Source organism: Macrobrachium rosenbergii, chromosome 27 (assembly GCF_040412425.1).
Source record: "Macrobrachium rosenbergii isolate ZJJX-2024 chromosome 27, ASM4041242v1, whole genome shotgun sequence".
In the NCBI taxonomy this organism is placed as follows: Eukaryota; Metazoa; Arthropoda; class Malacostraca; order Decapoda; family Palaemonidae; genus Macrobrachium; species Macrobrachium rosenbergii.
In genome coordinates, this window is record NC_089767.1 from 25,542,009 (window position 1) to 25,559,508 (window position 17,500).

The window sequence follows — 17,500 nt, forward strand, 5'->3', positions numbered from 1 at the left end:
TAATAAAAGATCTTTGCGATCATTTACTAAATTTTACATAGTATTCATCACCTACGTAAATGACACACATCTCTTGTTAGTGGATGAATTCTAATCCTATAATTTTTGCAATGCCAAATCAAAGAGTTCTTTTAGCAAAGTCTGAGAAGGCTTCGAAAACACTGGATTATTACTTTCCTATAAACCAGAATAATTTCGAATAAACTTAGGATGTCGATTCAGTACTATGATGCTTGGATCGAATAGGTATTTTGGGTAACTCAAGAGGGTAATTGCAAATGTTGCAAGAAAGGTAGCAGGATGTGTATAAAGAGCTTAGAAGAGACTTGCAGTGTCTATGAAAGTTAGGCTTGTAGTGAGCGAAAGGTTTGTTGAGCCAACCCTCCTTTATGGAAGAGAGGTGGCTTTATAGAATGCAAATGAAAGAAAGAAGGTTGAAGCTCTGGAAGTCATCTGTGTTCATAGCTTACGTCATGGGAAAACTGATAGGATGTGAAATGGGGAGTTTAGTAGAAATATTAGAAATGTTATCATAAGTGAAAGATGGATTAATGTTTGCTGAGATGGTTTGGTCATGTAGAAAGAATAAGGAAGGACAGATTGGTGAGAGGATTGTAAATTTGGAAGTATGAGTAGGAAGGAAGAAAGGAAGACTTAGTAAGGGCTATGTAGGTGGTGTGAAAGTGTATGAAAACAGAGGTGCATCCGCAGTATTAGTAGCTTAGTGAGACCTCTTTGTGGGTGTACGCAGTAGTTGAGATGCAGGTTTCTTTACACGGGAGTTCAAGCATGATTCAGCAAATGAAATAATAGTTTCAGTAATAGTTACAGTGACCCCTAACTTCCCAATCCTTTACGCTTTTTGGATATGTTTGTTACTGTAAAGCCTTGAACCCGAAATCGATATAAAATGAAGACACCGAACTCGAGCACACTGGGTACGCGAAGAAATCGGATAGTTAGGGGTCCTTGGGGCTTTGCAAAAGCACATAAAACGGCAAAAAAATAATATATATATAAAACCAGATATATATATATATATATATATATATATATATATATATATATATGTATATATATATATATATGTATATATGTATATATATATGTACATATATATACACAGTATATATATATATATATATATATATATATAGTATATATATATATATATATATATATATATACATATATATTATATATATATATATAAATATTTATAATATAAAATATTTATACGTTTAGTAAAGGACTATTAAGTCGAAAGGCCTTGCAGCACTCTAGTGCTTTTCTTTCTTTCGTGGATTCTATCTTTATTTATATATTCATCACGTTCCATATTTTCGTGATTCAGTTATGCATACATACATAATACATACATACATACATACATACATACATACATACACACATTATATATATATATATATATATATATATATATATATATATATATATATATATATATATATATATATATATATATATATATATATATATATATTTAAAAAGCAACAGACAGAACATCTCATTATGACTGTCCTTGTCAAGTTCAGACCTGAAGGAAGAGGAGTCAAGAATAACAAACTAAGCTTCCGCGTGTCTGCAGCGTTATTTGTTCTGCGATTCTTTTTCTGCCTAAGTATTGCTTGTTTACAATTCCTGTCGCCCATCTGCACAGCTAATTTAACCTTACACTCTTCACTAATGTGCTCTCCCTTCCTTGCTGTCCCTTGCCAATTGACTCGAGAGAGAAAAGTGACTGTGACTTGTCTTCCACCGCTGTTGTGTCTTCGACGAACAGTGACCAATGACGGTGAAATGTCTCACCGAACCAGAAGAATTAGGTCCGCATGCAGGGACGATGTGGTCACCCTACCGAGATCACGCCCATATTTATTTATTTATCACCTTTTCCTGTAGCTTCTCTCTCTCTCTCTCTCTCTCTCTCTCTCTCTCTCTCTCTCTCTCTCTCTCTCTCTCTCTCTCTGTAGTCTGATTTTCCTGTGGTGCATTCTTGGGTTTGTTTTCCGCTGACTCTGTCTGTGAGGGTTTATAACTGAAGATTTTAAAGAAAGAAACAAGTAATTCCATTAAAGAGTAATGCTAGGAAGTGGCCGAGCATCGAGGCCTGTTAAGAATGGTATCCTCCATTGAAATGTTCGCTGAATGATTTTTCTTCTGTTTGGCAAAAGCGTGGTCATTATGCCCGATAACTTTTTCCGATAATCTTATTTTTATCAATACTTGTCTATTTCTGGATCATTCGTACATAGTGACCCCCCAAGGGTTTTCGGGGCTCGTCATCCAGGACTAATATTTCTTTAGGGTCATTATCTTTATTATCAAAGTCCTTCAAAAGAAGGCATCGTACTTACCCCATACAAATAGGAAAAAAGCACGTTAAAAGAAGAAGAAGATCTTTATGATATTTACAGTCTTTTGTTTATGCTTTTACGGTAATCCTCAACGGGCTTGTATTAAACACGCCGCAAAGGTGGATACACACCGGGTTAAAACCCGTGGGGGTCACTATCTATAGGAAAATCCCTTTATCTGTATGCAAGGAAGCAATTATCATGTTCGTGTGATCAAACTATTTCAGATTTTTTATATAATGGATATGTTTCCATCACCTCTACAACGATAGAACAAACACAAATGTTTATCGTTAGGGTACGTCTGGCGTTGATTAAAATACGATTAGTACATCAGGATGCATTCTGCTGATAGCTGTCTAGGATTAGTATTCTATATGATATATATCTATTGCATATTATATATATATATATATATATATATATATATATATATATATATATATATATATATATATATATATATATATATATATATATATATATATATATATATATATATATATATATATATATACTAATATATGTATATATATACTAACTGCAATAGACACCTATCAGCAGAATGCATTATGATGTACTGCCCTGGTATTTTCATCAATGTCAGTCGCGCCCTAACGATAAATATTTTCGTTGCTATTTTTGGAGGGAGAGTGCGCTACTGATGGCTGTCTTCATCTCAGTTTTAGAGAGAATCTGAATGCTCATAATTCTTAGGGTTTTGTATTCAGCTGTTATTTTAATTCTAGTTATTTTCGTCTTTTCTCCTTTCCACTTCTGTATTCAGCTGGCTTTTTTAGTTTTCATAACTAGTTTTTTTCGATGTTTAGGACCCATACTCGATTTCGGTTACTCTGTGGCGCGAGGTTCAAATCCGGACTTTGCTATCCGTGTAGACATCCCGGGAGTATGTCAACGGATAGGTTTGTAAAAAGCAAATGGGTAATCAAATCACAAAACAAAGCCACTACAACACCTTCTAAAATCACAAACATCTCACGTCTCGAACTCTCGACCTACCCGGCAACAACTTCTCGCTGCTGGGAAGAAAGGGCATTGGGTCGGGTATGAATTTTACGCTACCGGGGTAAGCGATGTCAGGCAGGGCAGCCGATCGAGAATTTTTTTCAAAAATGATGGCATCGTTTAGGACCCATACAAAAATGGGAAAAAGCACGTTAAAGAAAGAAGAAGAAGAGTTAAAGAAAAGGAACATCTCATCGAAGTTCAGAATGACGAAACATTTTATTATGGTGGGCAAAATCATAGATATTGTAGTGTTCATTCTGGACAAAGGAAAACAAAGGGAAGCTGTACGACAAATGTAAAACCCCGAATGTGCTGTTCCGCTTGGCTTATAATCTTAAGAGATGCAGCATATCAGTAAAATAAACCTAATTTAAGATGTTTGTTATGTACATAAAACAACGAAGTCTCATATTTGCTCGTGGATTAAGATTTCTAGCAGCTTTCTTTCTGTCCCTCGTGATTTTGACTGAGAGGCGTCAACGAATATTTCAAAATGTTTTTCCCTTGAGTTTCGACATTTATTAATTATGTATTTTGTACTACACTTTCATCTTCAATCTTATTTTTTCTTTGTCCACAGTACACGTCCTGTAATGAAGAATAAATTTTTAAAAATGAAAATGTAAACAAGAATAATAAATAAAATTTCAACAACAAAGAATACAGAGTAAGGATTGCTTCTTCTTTTGTACCTTGTCCATTTTTTCAGACGCTTCCTACATCGTCCTTGCTGAGTGACGTCAGCGAGGTGTGCTTGTAGCGCGCATAAATCGGGCGCTTTAGTTTCTCGTTACGGTTGTCACGGCGGTTATTAGCAGCGTTGTTACGATCTTGAAGGCTGGGAATCTGCATTTTATGGACTAGTGTTTAGTGCAAAATCGTCTTCAAGGCGCGTAGGATTTCGTAGCGGAATGTCTTGATATTCTGTGGGCTCCAGGAGGAAGGTCTACGCGAAAAAAGGTAAGAGTTTTTTACTGAGAAGACGTTAAGTTTCAGATTTATTATTTTTAAGTTTTAGTACTGTAGTTTAACTCATATTATCCTTAACGTTTAAGTGTATTTAAGTCCTTAGAAATTTCTTGCTGTGTTACATGAAGTAGCTTGTTGCGGCAGTTATTTCTTTGGTAACCCTTCTTGGTCGAATAGTTTTAAAACTGTCCTATACATAAATTATTTTTATGTCATGGTTAATTTAGAATTTACGTAGGTTCTTCATGCAACAATTGTTTTGTTTTTAGGTCTATTTTTCCGTATCATTCGGCTGCACTAGCCTAAATTAGCCTAACCATTCCTACTAAGTTAGTGGTTGTTTAAACTTTAATATAATTGACAAAGGTGAATGGTGGACTTGAACCATTTTAATTGGAAATTTACTTGGAAATTTAATGATACTCAGGAAATTTTTCACCTGATAAATATAGGCTTTTAGTTTCCATTCTTTATAACAATCATTAGTGAAAGTGTAACGGGTCAAGCGTTTAGTTCCATACTAATACTGAAACTGTTTCAGGATCTGGTGAGTACAACACAGAAATTCTCTGTCAAAGAGCATTGCCATTTTCTGCCGAGTGGATCTTAAAATTTTTGAAATTGCAAGGTTAGTTTCCATTTTTTTGTCTTGTATTTCAGTCTGATTAGAGATCTGCCGGAATTTCAAATAAGAGCGTAAAGTCTTATTATTGTAAGCTTTTTCTACACTTAACAAAAATGTGGTTGGTTTTGTCTTTCGCCTTTTTATAATCATTAAGGCTAATCAATTTAGAATGCAGGATAATCCTGATCATCATAATCAGCATTTGAATTACGTAACTTTTTTTTTTTCCTTATTTTTTTATTTTTTTTTTTTATGCCGTTGTGAACCGTTTTAAATTCCATTCTGAAACTGCTCGTGTGAAAAAAAACACTTTTGGTTTGGCAATTAAAGTTTGGATAACCAAAGGTGAGATTCTAGTTCTGTTATTTAAACCAAATTCATTATTTCATTCAATCAATGACCATTGCTGTGTTGAGGTCATTCCTTATAAATCGGTTATCTAATCACTTAACTTTTTTTTTTTTTTTTTACCTCCACCCCTACTGGGGTGGTGCTCCTGTAGGGGTGGAGGCCCCTCCCATGAGCTGTTCGTAGGCCTTAGGGCCTGCGAACAGTTTCGTGGGAGGTTTTTTTTTTCAGGTGAATAGGTGCACTAGACTAGTTATTAAGTAACTTAATTTTCTTTTAAAGGTCGTTAAAGTAACTTGACTTCGTGCATTTATGAATTCACGTAATTTTTGCTAATAATTTTTTACACTAACGTAATTTGAATTTCATTAACTTAATATTTAACAATTTTTAAAACATAGCACTTAAAACTCGAAGGTCAGCAGTAATAGTTTTAATTTTGTCGTTTTGTCCATAACTTTAAAGTTTAATTTACTTTAAAGTTTTGAGGCCAAAAAGCTATTGAACTTCAATCAATGATTTTCAGATAGTTTTAATGTTATTCTTACTTTGTCCTTTTGATTTTTTTTTTTTTTTTTTGGTATTTTTGAAACATATAACATGAATTAATCTGTTAAAATTTAGATATTAGATATTGGCTGAATTAAGAAGAAATGTTAGTGGTTTGTATACAAAGAGCAAACCATGCTTAGTAATAACAGAAATAATTAACCTGTATAATGAAATTGCTCAGCTTTATACCATTAACATTCTAACTTCCTGATGGCAGATTTTACTGGCTCCTGCATAGCAGCCAAGGCCAATTGGTGCTTAACCAACTCCCCTGGTGACTTTTGATTTATTGGTATTTGTTTAATTCAATCGGTCATTTCTCTTTGTATTCGTTTGGTAACAATTGTGAAAGGCTTTAAGTGATTTGTTTTGATTATGATTTTGTATCCAATTTGGTTAATTGTTGTACTTAAGGCTTTTATTCTTCCCCTTACGTTGAGAATCTTTGAAGCATACACTTTGTTCAGTCGTTTGGGTAACCTTGGTTTCTCGCCTTCTGCTGTACTTGAGATCCCTTAGTCTCGGCGGTAACTGAATTTTAATTGTGCGATTGACCAGGTTTAGTATGCCTTCGCGTTGGCTTGTGGGGCAGGTTCATGTCCCCAACGGTAGTGATCCTTTGCAAGGGCTGGTATTGTTCTAAATATCTTCCTTTCCTGGGATTTTAAGATTCAGTACTCCTATTTAAACTGTGAAAGAGCTCCTCAGTTGCCATACCTACTGGTGTTGTGACTGCTGGAAAGTCAGATTCCTGGACTCCTGGTTTGGACGGTTAGAATTAAACTTCAGAAGTGAAAATTTTAGTTCCTGTATTTCCCCTTTAGATATGCATGTGGGCGATTCTTTACTTACTAGAGTAACAATTAAATCTAAAATTGATTTACTCCCTTCATCCACGATCAGCCACTTTTATGACCACAAGGGAGATATAGTCCCCTTTATTATAAGTGGTTCCTGCTGGCGTCTTTGTGCTATTTAAGGATCTTGCACTAGACATCTTTTACTTATATTTGTATGATTTACATGTCTGGAGTTGTAGCAAGACATCGCCATCTATTCTCTCATCCTTTCATGTTGCTGCTATCTTACAGATTTTAACAACTCGTGAGTCTTCTTATATTACAATTTTCTTTGCCCTTAAGAATTATTACTACGGCTATAATTTCAGAGATTTTAGGAAGAGAAGCAATTTTAGATTGTGGGTCTTCCAGTAACACTTACCTTGGTTGTTAGATTTCTTGGACAAGTTCCTCTTTTAGGTCTATATTTCTTGATAAACAGGATTTCATTTTGCATTTTGCAGTTGCAGCCTTTCGTATGTGATAGTTTTAGAAAGATTTCAGAATTTTTCTGGCCATACAGAAAATTAACCAGTTAGTAAGGTGGTGGTCTGCGTGTTTCTACCTCCGCAGTTTCTACCTCCGCTCATAAATTTGGTAAATGTCTTTCATCAATTAAAATGTTCTGCTCCCCTACATTCTGTGAGCTCGTGTTGTGTAACCTACCTTGCATACCAAGACACTTCCGTAAAGATACTGGGCAATTATTATTGGCGAACCTTCCTGTTAAGCCGCTGACACTGACCCTAAGAAATATTTCTTCTAGTGTAAGAGCTCATGAATAAATGGAACAGACCAGATTTAAAAAAACTGGTTCCTTTTAATTGTAAACATTACGTACCTTGACCATTTGGCTTTGGCATTGAACAAACCAAAACATGAGGTATCTTCATGGTTTGCAAGACTTCTATTTATAACTCTTATTTATATCTCCTTTCCAGACCGTAAGGTGGCGCCCAAGGTTGAAAAGTAGTACTCTGGAACAAAGGTAGCCGCTAATGGATGGTCCGAATGGACGAGGAGCTGAATGCTAATGTATTATCCGATAGATACAGCCGCCAGGTTATCGTGTATCGGGGCAGCATCTCTCCGCCTTCCTATTGAAAAAGAGCTTTGGGTTTTTTATTATGGATTAATTGCAGACCTTTCCGCCCATGTAATATCAAGAAGATATATCAAAAATAAATTACAGGACGTGCAGATGGTATTTTATAAATCTCTCTCTCTCTCTCTCTCTCTCTCTCTCTCTCTCTCTCTCTCTCTCTCTCTCTCTCTCTCTCTCTCTCTCTGAGCTGCAGGAGTAGTTTTGTAACTGTTCTATAATTCTGTTAGCAAATAGAGAAGGAATGTTTGTACTTCAGTGTTATATTGCGCTTATTTATTCCATACTACGTCGGTGCTTGATATAAAGTGATTAAATTTGTGTAAAAAAGTGCTAACAGATTGTTTTCCTGTATTAATATTTTAAAAGCGTGAAATAAATTACGATAGTTGCCGCAAATGCAAATTTTTTTACTTTACCTGAAGGGTTAAAATACATTAGTTTAATGAAAGTCATTAATTGACTTTTGCAATTAGTGAGGATTTCAGTTCTGCACAACTATCTGGTAGAAAAAAATTACTTTTACTAACACGGATAAAATTCCTACGAAGCACTACAAATGAAACTATTCTAGCTTAACCTAGGAAGCATGAGAGAAAGATTCAATAATTGAATAGGGAACTAAGGTACCAAGCTGGTTAAGTTGCTAACTTACTCGAAAGTTCAAAGAAGCGCTCAATGTTTGCTTTGATGAGGTAGTTTAAGAAGCTGGAAGACCGATAAAAATGTACTACTTATAGCTTTCTTGAATGGCTTTTGGAATTAGTTATGATCCAGGCATTCGACAGGGATTGTAGAATGATTAAGAAAATTTTTCGAATAAACAAAATATGAAACGCAGGTATTGTATAAAAAATTTTTTCGAAAGAACAACTTGAAACACAGGGATTGTAGAATGAGTAAGGAAATTTCTCCAATAAAATATGAAACACAGGTATTATAGAAACACAGGTATTGTAGAATGATTAAGGAAAATTTCTCCAATAAAATGAAACAGGGATTGTAGAACGATTAAAGAAAAATTTTTGAACAAACCAAATAAACACAGGGATTGTAGAATGATTAAGGAAAAACTTTCGAATAAACATGAAACGCGGGGACTGTAGAATGATTAAGGAAAATTTTTCGTATAAACAAAATATGAAAGAAATCTGTGTTCTTTTGCCCATTAGAGGCAAACGTGTTTAGCATAAACCCCAAAGGAGGAAAAATCGTAAATTTCTTGGCCGTCGAAAGTGTGCTTTTCATCTAACAAACACGACGGGTCTCACAATGGATGCTGTATCTGTAACTTTCATCGTGTGGTGATCGTAGGTCATGCGGTTCTTTTTGTAACTGTAGGATTTGCGTGAAACTTGATCCCTACTACGAGTCCTACGAGATGTAGTGTATTAGGAAAAAACTGAGGGCGGAGTGAAGAATATCTCTGAGCTAGACCCAACAGTCTGTTTGGTAGTTCATACGAAAAGGAAAAGCAGTATTATTATTATTATTATTATTATTATTATTATTATTATTATTATTATTATTATTATTATTATTATTATAGTACATGAAACCTATTCTCATGGAAAAAGCACACAGGGGCCGTTGGCTTGAAATTCAAGCTTCCAAAGAATGTTTCCAACCTCCCATCGCAGACCCCACACTGCAGCAGTAACTAGTCATGATACAGAACCAGTGATTTTTCATCGCCCCGGGGGAGACGCGAATATGTTGGTGGGGACATACTGAAAAATGTAGCTTAGATACTGCTTAGGGTTTCAATATTTTGAAGTAGCAAGAATATACTTAGTAAAAATATACAAATGAAATAATGCATTCGCAAATAGTTAGCAAAAATCCTTGTTCTCGTATTAATAGATTCGGCCCTAACGTGACTACTACACAAATTCTGTGACAGTATACCATTCTTATATCTCTGTATCGGTATACCATTCGATTACTTCGCCTCCATATCAGAACGCCTCAGCGAATCACCCAGGTGCCGCATTGGTCCAATAACACTTTATATAATAGGTACCCTCTTACAAGTTTTAGTAAATTACACAGAATTCAACCTTTTCTTTAATTCCTGAATGAGAAAACCCCGATGCTCATCGTTCAAGTGTAGTGGAACCTTCGCACCGATGCACATTGGGAAAATTCCCCAAATTACCGGTTGCTGGTTTTGGCTTAAACTGGCTCGTACCAGCACTGACGCTTGCCATAGGCCTTCTCGCAGGTGTGGTTTTAAGTGTTGAAGGGTATAAGTGATTTCATATAGAATTCTAAAGATGATCGTTACAGTAAACGAAATAGGAAAAGTATGAAATATGGAGAATTTTTATTATACGACAACTGTGTTTTCCTTCGGTCAATAGCCGCAGGTTATTTAGCATATTAATGAGTTTTTCCATTCAACATGTTATAAGTGCCGATTGGTTTTTAAACGATTCATTATGTGCAGAATAACTGTACATATTTTGGCCTTTTTCAAGTCTTGCTTAGTCCGTTGATAACCTAAGTTAATGATTTGCTGGTCTGAGTTTAACGATGATGGGTTATAAGCATGGTATAACAGTTACAAGGGTCTGAATGATTATTTTCCTATGATACCCCGTAAGGTGGGGGAATAGTGCCGTCGGTGCACCTCACGCGGTGCACTGTAGGCACTACTTAAGTCAAGGTTCTTTGCAGCGTCCCTTCGGCCCCTAGCTGCAGCCCCTTTCATTCCTTTTACTGTACCTTCGTTCCATCTTACTTTCCAGCCTCACTAACAATTGTTCTTTATTGGAGGGGTGGGTAGAGCTCTCGGTTAGCACGCTGTTGGCCCAGCGTTCGACTCTCCGAACGGCCTGTGAAGAATTGGAGGAATTTATTTCTGGTGATAGAAATTAATTTCCCGTCATAATGTGGTTCGGATTCCGCAATAAGCTGTAAGTCCCGTTGCTAGGTAACCAGTTGGTTCTTAGCCACGTAAAATAAGTCTAATCCTTCGGGCCAGCCCTAGGAGAGCTGTTAATCAGCTCCTCAGTGGTCTGGTGAAACTAAGGTATACTTAACTTTTAAGTTTTCCTCCGGTTACACCTTTCAAACGTTTCAACTCTCAATTTCCCTTTCAGCGCTGAATGACCTCATAGGTGCCAGTGTTTGGCCTTTGCCCTAAATTTTATATTCTATTCCATTCCATCCTATTATGATTAGAGGTAGAAAGTCCATGCAGCTAAGGCGCAGCGTACACAATGGTATTCATAACTTTCTGGAAAAATCACAAGACATTGGAGCTAGTCTAAAGAAAACTGATTTAGGCTCTAAATAACGACATCATGCCCATAACATTTGGTCCTTCGGAACTTAATTGTTTTTTTCATTGAAATTACAAGATGATGATTAAGTCGAAGACGTTCCTTAAGTGGGCAACGGTGGGAATCCTCATGGGAACGAGGTGCTTGCCAATTATAATTCCCCTTGGGCGTAAACTGTTCCCAAAGTATAGTGAATTCGATATTAAACGATATTTGCGGCTAAATATTTGTGAATATAAGAAAAAGTGACAGAAATTATATATATATATACACAATATATATATAATTATATATATAATATATATTATATACAGTATATATATATATGTATAATATATATATATATATATATATATATATATATATATATATATATATAATATATATATATATATACATCTATATATTATGTATGGATACATATATGTATATATACATACTGTATATATATTCAATTGTATATACACATATATATACTGTATGTATTTATATATATATATATATATATATATATATATATATATATATATATATATATATATATATATATATATATATATATATATATATATATATATATATATATATAATATATATATATATATATATACATATATCATATATATATATTCATATATACATATATCTATATATAATATATATATATATATATATATATATATATATATATATGTATGAATACATATATGTATATATACTGTATATATATTCAATTGTATATATACACTATATACTGCATGTATTTATATATATATATATACTATATATATATATATATATATATATATATATAATATATATATATATATATACTGTATATATTAGTGTTTGATACTGTGAGTGTAAATAAGTCTATAAATACTTTCATAAAATAGTGAACAACTGTTTGTGTGCGCATATGAGAGAGAGAGAGAGAGAGAGAGAGAGAGAGAGAAGAGAGAGAGAGAGAAACAGAATCACCCATCAAGACCCAGCCCTCAGCCAAGAATTAGCGCAAGGTAACTAGCCATATAGAACCTTGGTGTAGGTTGAAAGGGCCATCAGGTATAATAACATTACAGTAAAGTACCTCAGATAATATCACTGACGTTTTTCATTTTTTGCTGGTGGGTGGGAAGGGGGGCGGGGCCGGTGTCGCAAGTTCCGGAAGAAAGGACTGATATGGATCATTAATATCAGTACTGACGTAAACAGCAGTGTTGTTATTACTGTTATTATTATTAATTGTAGTATTTGTAACAATATAATTGCCTGATAGTAGCGGCTGGGTCATTATACGACCACAGCAGTACAAATACACTGATGTACTAAATAAGTGACATTCTACTTATGAAAAGTAGATAAGGATGCAACTGTAAGTAAAACATGTTTACGGCAGAAAATCTGTAAGGCAATATTCCTTTCTTCTTCATTATCAGAATAAACAAGAAATATTTGAAGATGGCAAAAAAAAAAAAAAAAAATGGTTGAAGTGCCAAGGTGTTACGTAAACTATCTTCCGTTTTTCCTTAGAAACTAAACCCACAATAACGAGCTGACATTCCTGCATGAAAAAAAAGTAAATATTTTGCCAGTGCTATTTTGAAAAGCCTTATTTTTGTAAGACAAAATTATGACTGTCTGGTGCCAAGTAGGCCTACGGCCTTGGAGTGACTGTGCCAAGGAAACAGCTGTTTGACTATATGCCTCCTTCGAGGAATTCTCCGTAGGAGGGTTAGTGCCGTCAGTGCACCTCACGTAGGCCTAAGTGAAGGGTGTTTGAAGCGTCCCCTGCGGCCCTTAGCTGCACCCGCTTTTCATTCTACTGCCCTACATCCATTCCTGCGTCCTTTCTTCAGCCTTGCTGTCCAACACCTCTAACTCCTACTTCTTTAGATTCTTGTACTTCATTTTCTTTATTGTCTTGATCTGTTTATCTATTCTTGCTCCGTCTTTTTATCGTCTCAAGCGCTAAATGGCCGAAAGTGTCACAGTGCTTGGCTTGACAGACTAAATTTCATAAACCAATCAATCTCTGTAAGAATTTATATCTCGTGTTTGTAATACAAATATAGAACTGTTCGTTCTCTGAAGATCGTGATGCAGTGGATAACTCTTGACGTTTTTCAAGTTGAAACTCAACTTTTATATTCTGAGGAGAGATCAAGTTACACAAAGTTAAACCAGAAATCAGTTACACACCACAAGAAAACAGGCTAACAAGTGCCCGTAGACTCTGAACGGAGAGAGCTGGAAGATACTCGAAGTCTCATCTAAAGCCAGAAGGGAGCAAAGGCTGCGTATATAGTATCATTAAACATTGCGAAAGATTGGTGTAGTTTTTTTTTTTTTTTTTGTCATTTTAGGCGCCACTGCATGATTGAGACGCCATAATGCGAGTTATAAGTTGACAAAGTACGTAAAATGAGTCCAGCCTGTATTTCTTTCAAATGAAACTAGATTTTTTTTTCTTGCTTTGCAACGTGTCAGAGTGCTTCTCAAATGAGGACATAAAGAATGACATAAGAACAGCCTCTCGACTAAAAAAAAAAAAAGCTACGTATCAAATAATGTGAAAAAAATCCCAAGTAAAAGAACATGCGTTCGAATGTTATTAAGCCAAAGCTCATAAGATAGAGCATGATATTGAGTGAAAGTGGTACCGTCGACAGACGTTTCTTTTCGAAGAATGTATGAGTAATAAACAACTTTGATATTATTGATTTAGCTTCATATTTTGTAATGTATTCTCTGGCCTTGTCAATGGTATGCGGTCTGCGTGACCCTCACCTTTAAATCTAGCTATGACGAATTCAGTCGGGAAGAGAAGCCTCAGTTTTAAAAGAGAATGATGAAAAGGAAGAAATTACTGGTCATTTTCAAGATTATTTGGATTCCAAAGTATTTAAAACTAAGTCAATCAGACCTAGAGGACTTGCACGCTTTTGGTTTTATGGCGAACAGAGATTCTCTTTAATGTGAACCTTAGGAAATCTGAAGGAAAATGGTGAAAAGGAGTGAATCTCGATATCCAAAATTATCATAAAAGCTCGAGAGATGATTGCAATGCGGCTAGCTTAAAGACTGCTGACAACCTGTTGCTTGTTCGCGAGTCGCATCTCCCACGCCACCCTCAACATAACTCTCTCTCTCTCTCTCTCTCTCTCTCTCTCTCTCTCTCTCTCTCTCTCTCTCTCTCTCATTAATAGCAAAGGGAGCTGTATCAATTTGAGGCCGGCTTGGCGCTCAATAATTTCTCATGACAAGGGGAGGTCAGGAGCTGAGGGATTTAGCGAACATGTTCACCATCTACTTGGGCGATGCATTTCAGTTTCCATGAGTTTTTTTTTTGTGTCTTTCTGAAATTACCTAGTTTTCCCACTTCTGTATGCTTTCTGTATCTTATACTTTCGTTATTCCCATTGAAAACGTGTCAAAGAAGCTGCATTATTTAGCATTACCTTAGCTGCAGGACATTATTTATTTCTCTTGTTCTTTAAGGATAACCTTCCCATGCCTGCGTAATATACGAGTCTTTGAAACCAGGTTTGGGTATGAGTAGGCAGGCTTCATCTTGACGCTGATCGTTTTTACGTAGATGCAAGTCTTCTAGAAGTAAGATCGTTTCATATATTTGCAGATTTGCCACAGAGATATTATTGTAATTACGACAATCCGGCATCATCTTTACAGGAGGTTAATATTTTCCGGGTGAGAACCATCTCTATCAGTCCGTTATTAATCAATAAGTGGAAAATGTTCACTAACCATTCTGATAAGAGACACTTCATACCGAACAGTCTTCTGTTGTGTTCTTGTTAATAACACCTGTTCAGAAAAGGGGCTATGAAAAACTCTGAAACGTAGATAAGTCAGGGTGGTGACTGAAGTATGTTAATTGATTATTTAATTAAAAGATATTTAAAAGATACTTTATTTTGAAATTTGCATTATTTTGTTGGTTTTCATTACAAATTCGTATTCCTCCAAGTGAAAAATAGGCTTTCATTCCTTTTACTGTGCCTCCATGCATATGCTGTCTTCCATCTTATTTTCCAGCTTCTTCTAACAAGGTTTTCCTTCTGTTACTCCTTTCAAACCTACCTACTCCCAATTTTCTTTCCAGCGCTGAATGACCTCATAGGTCCCAGAGCTTGGCCTCCGGCCTAAATTGTATATTTTATCTATCTATCTTCTATCCAGGTGAAAGGAAATTACGTATTATGTTGTCCGTTCCCAGTGGTCTATGAAGCAAAAATTTCAGCTTAATCTTCGGTCACCCAGTGTTCTTAAATGCTGCTGGGAAATTTAGACTTCTAAACCCTTGCAGAAATATAATATCTCTAATTAAGACGCTTGTCGGCTGAGAAGCAACATGAATATAGAAAGCAATCAAGTACTTGTGATGCCTATTTAAATAAATAAATAGCTACTTTCAAGATGATGCTGAAAATTACTATGAGTCAAACTTGGTCTAATTAATTTTATGGAATATTTTGATTGGCTAACCAACAGTGCCTAAATTAGACGCTTAGGGTTATGTGCAATTAAATACTTGTGATGCCCATTTGAATATGAATGCATTCAATATAATATTTACTGTAACCACAAGTCAAAATCGTTCTCGTTCATTATAGGGAAGGTTTTGACTGGTTAACCACAAATTTAGAAAATGAAGGTTATGTGGCAATCTCCTTCATCATTTTTCTCAAGTAACCGGCGTTTTTAGCCTTCCTTAAACGTATGATTACTTTCACTGGAGTTCCTCAGGATAGTGTTTGGGGTCCCTTGTGGATCAGAGAGCACTGGACTTCCTCAGGATAGTGTTTGGGGTCCCTTGTGGATCAGAGAGCACTGGAGTTCCTCAGGATAGTGTTTGGGGTCCCTTGTGGGTCAGAGAGCACTGGAGTTCCCTAGGATAGTGTTTGGGGTCCCTTGTGGATCAGAGAGCTGTGCAGTCTATAGCTTCAGAAGCTAAACTATTAAAAAAACCACGACTTTATCGATTTATCAACAGTGAGTAGTGTATCGTGCTGCCTTCGTGTACTGGTAACACAATCATTCTGAATATTCGATAATGCTTGATATTACTTTGGCTCAAAGCTTTTTCACGGCAGTTAACAGAGTTTCTCAAACAACCGGAAAGCTAGATATTGCTCACAAGGCTTCTTTCACTTTCAGAAGTGTTTTTATTGCTTGTAACTTGCTTTAGATCCTTGATCTGCCGCTGTTTTGATACTGTTGCTCCCTCTTGAATGTGAGAAAGCTCCATGGGGTCTTTTTCTTGTAAAAAAAAAACTCAGCTATTTTCCCATAAAATACAAATATGATTGAGACCATCGTCTAATTTAAATTCTGGCCATCATTTGCAAGCTCTGTTCAGTAGGGAATACCTAAACTGACCTTAATGGCCATACCAGACGAATTAATGGGTGTTATTTATTTCTAAGGACGTCATCAACTGCATTTGGTTGAGGTGACAAGGTAGCACACTCAGCAGTATTAAAAGTCTTTCAATACCTTACCCGTAGTGGCTTAGTCAGCCCTCCTGAGGTGCTTTGGGATTTAAGAGTATAGCAGATGTAATTTTTCTGACTGATTCATTTAGCAACAGTTGTTTATGTATATTTATTGGTTTTGCTTTTTTTATTTACCTTGCGCCTCTTCTGTTGTCTCCATTTTTAGTTTTCTGTAAAAGAAAAGTATTGAGATGGCTGTTTGTCTGTCCGTCCGCACTTTTTCTGCTTAAAAACTACTGAGGCTAGAGGGCTGCAAATTGGTATATTGACCATCCACCTTCCAACCATCAAACACATCAAAACTGCATCCCTCTAGCCTCAGTAGATTATATTTTATTTAAGGTTAAAGTTAGCCATGATCGTGAGTCTGGCACCGCTATAGGTGCCAACAACACATGCCACCACCGGGCCGTGGCTATAAGTTTCATGAGGCGCGGCTGAGAGTTTCATGGGACGTGGCTGAAAGTTTCATACAGCATCATACGCTGTACAGAAAACTCGATTGCGCCGAAGAAACTGAGGCGCACTTTTTACAGTTTTTTTTTTTTATACATAAGAGCATTTCATTACGAGATTTTCGAGCGGGTACACGTCTTGGTTTTTTATCATAAATATATGTGCATAATAATAAAGATAAAACCACCATTATCATTATTGTTATCATTACTATTAGTATTAGGATTAGTAAACTATTACTATTACCATTTTAAGGCTGTGTTCCAAATAACGCAACACCTGAAACCTAAAAATAGTAACACCTGGTTCGATGACGTCACTTTCACTAGCACGTGTTAATCCCGTGCTTACTAATTTAGGAGCCATTTGTCATCTTTTTTTATTATTGCATGCACT

At 35.6% G+C, this 17,500-nt stretch overlaps 1 long non-coding RNA gene across 1 annotated transcript in view; it reads left to right on the top strand.

The window, feature by feature from the left end:
* LOC136853504 (uncharacterized) overlaps positions 1-8,241 on the top strand; it is a 38,618-nt gene extending 30,377 nt beyond the window's left edge. Inside the window, exons 2-4 of the long non-coding RNA XR_010857481.1 lie at positions 4,117-4,367; positions 4,918-5,004; positions 7,682-8,241. This is a non-coding gene — a long non-coding RNA (uncharacterized lncRNA). The remainder of the gene's footprint in view (positions 1-4,116; positions 4,368-4,917; positions 5,005-7,681) is intronic.
* Positions 8,242-17,500: the final 9,259 nt, after the last annotated feature.